The 2,346-nt window shown below is 51.5% G+C and overlaps 2 protein-coding genes across 3 annotated transcripts in view; one reads left to right on the forward strand and one right to left on the reverse strand.

The window, feature by feature from the left end:
• Positions 1-2,346, reverse strand: part of LOC107267519 (nucleolysin TIAR) — a 301,978-nt gene that overhangs the window by 99,414 nt on the left and 200,218 nt on the right. The gene's annotated exons all lie outside the window — the stretch shown is intronic.
• Positions 531-2,346, forward strand: part of LOC112494319 — a 5,380-nt gene continuing 3,564 nt past the window's right edge. The window contains exon 1 of the mRNA XM_025084842.1: positions 531-741. The gene's annotated coding sequence lies outside the window, so the exon portion shown is untranslated. The remainder of the gene's footprint in view (positions 742-2,346) is intronic.

Consider the following 2,346-nt stretch of genomic DNA (forward strand, 5'->3'; position numbering starts at 1 on the left):
GGGGTAGGTAGGGGGTAGGAGAGGACGACGTTGAAGGAGCTGGAAAGTAGTCGAAGAGTTGGGAAAGAGGGTAGAGGACCTAGACGGGATGACCTCTCGTTTGTGGGCGGGGATCTTGTCTTCTTTGTCACTGCGTTCATACGTAACAAACTGGGATAAGCGTCCCGCGGGACTCGGACACGGCCGTCATCGGGACTTTTTTTCGTGGGAAATAAATTCGCGTCAAGACAAATAAGCTTGGTTGACGCTGCTCTCCCACTTTCACTCCCGTGGGAGAGAAACGCTCACTATCGCACCATCTCTTCTTTCCTTTTGTTTCAGTTCCGCAACCCTCTCTCGCAGCCCCAGCATCCCTCGAACCACAGTAGCATCACCATCAGCATCCGAACGGCTAACCGCCACCATCGTTTCTCTTTTTCCCTCTACTCCTCTCCCACCTCTCTCTCTCTCTCTCTCTCTCTCTCTCTCTCTCTCTCTCTCTCTCTCTCTATCCTCTGCTCCTACAGATTTTCCTAGCCCTTCTACGACTAACTCAGCAATTCAGTCTGCGAGTTTTTCACCGATTTTTTGCATCTTCGCCGTATAGGTCCCTCTTCCATCCCCCTTGCCAATATTTGCTCCTATCTTTTGGCTTATTGGAGCAGAGAAGCCCGCCTTGGTATTGGCTCTGGAGCAGACTCCGAGAACCATGGAATCGAAGAACTGAGGAATCGTGGAATCGAGGAACCGGCACTAAGCTAAGTTAGTCTGATTTGTGCAAACTCCGCTGGCACTCGGCTCCTCTCTCTCTCTCTCTCTCTCTCTCTCTTTCTCCTTCGCTTCCTCCATCCTCCTCTTCCATCAAGTACTCCTCCCCCATTGCCTTCTGCGGCTCCGCAGCCGGATTTCAAATTCATCGACTTACGGTTAATTACGATATTGCTACCAAGACGTTGATCGCCCAATCTCGTCCACTTTGGCCATCTCGATCAGCTCACTCACCTCGATTCCCAGTCAACTTCTCTTCCTTCCGCATTATAAAATCGAGAAATCACGTAAGAGCCTTGCGAAACAGTCAGGAAAGAAGTCGTCGAGTCCCGAAGAGTTTCTCGTTGGCCTCCTCCCGAGCTCACGCTCCCCCAGAGAGGACGATAAGGACTCCCCTGTGACTCTCAGGACGAGGGGCTGAGCGCAGGTAAAGGGTGTCCCGAAGGCGACTGCTATGGGGAAAGGTTGCCAGTCGGAATTAGCTGATAGGATCTGCGAGTGACTTTTACGTGACAATGTAATCAAAGTTTGAGTCGCACAGAGAGTTGGTGCTGAGATGATTTAAGTTTTTATGCGATTGACTTCCATCTCGTGCGAGGGATTAGGGATTACGAGGTTGAGAGCCGCTGCATAGTTAAATCTTTAGCAGGAGGGAGAAGGGGGCGGGGAGCGACGGCGGAGCTTGGGCACGGGGAGGAAACGGTCGCCATTTCCTGGTGACGCGAAGACGCTTCCCACCTCTGCCTCGAACGAGGTCGACGCCGACGCCACAGTTTCTTGCCTATTCCCCAGCATCCTCCTATCTTCCTATCCTAACAGAGAGGGATGCTCGGTCCATTTCGTGAAATATTTTGGGACGACGGGCTCCGTAGTATAAAAATTCACGAGAACCATCCGAATCGATATTACCCTAGCTACATTTTTACAACGAAAAAGGAGAAATTCTATTCCGTAACAGAGTCGATTTCATAGGCACGTATCACGGATGTACATATACGTTGTAGCTGTCAGCCAAAATTTAAAGGTGTCGTATTGTCAATAGGAATTGTTAACCCAAATTAACCTCTTCCCCTCTACCCACTACTTTTCCCTTCTTCTCTCTCTCTCTCTCTCATTGATACGAGAAGCAAGACATTCAAGTCATTTGCCAACAACGAGGGTCGGGAAGAACCTTTGAGCACTTAGGTTGAAAACTAATGAAAGAAACTTTATCCGATCGCGCTCGGCTGTTACGGGGAATCCGATTGCCGGTACAAGGGTCGAATATCGATGCTGGGGTCGCATGATTCTGCCCCCTCGTTCCCCTCGTTCCCTGCAGTCTGCCGCCCCAAACCACCCTGGTCTCCGCCTCTCGAGAAGGTCACGCGAACGGAATTCAAACGTAACGAGTGGCTCTCGTTACGCGAGTAGCGTCCCTCCTGCCGCAGCGTCTGCGGTTGTTTATTGTGACCGGGGAAAAGTTTTTCGACGCGACGAGTGCGCGGAGACAGGGGAATGGAGTCGCACGTGGTAAAATTTGGTCAGAGCTTTTCGCGGGTAGAGAGGAGCTCAGTGAGGCAGGAAGTCATGGAGTCCGAGGGGGTGCGGGGTGGTGGCGGG

The sequence above is a fragment of the Cephus cinctus genome, unplaced genomic scaffold, assembly GCF_000341935.2.
Source record: "Cephus cinctus unplaced genomic scaffold, Ccin1 Ccin1_scaffold0407, whole genome shotgun sequence".
Taxonomy (NCBI): domain Eukaryota; kingdom Metazoa; phylum Arthropoda; class Insecta; order Hymenoptera; family Cephidae; genus Cephus; species Cephus cinctus.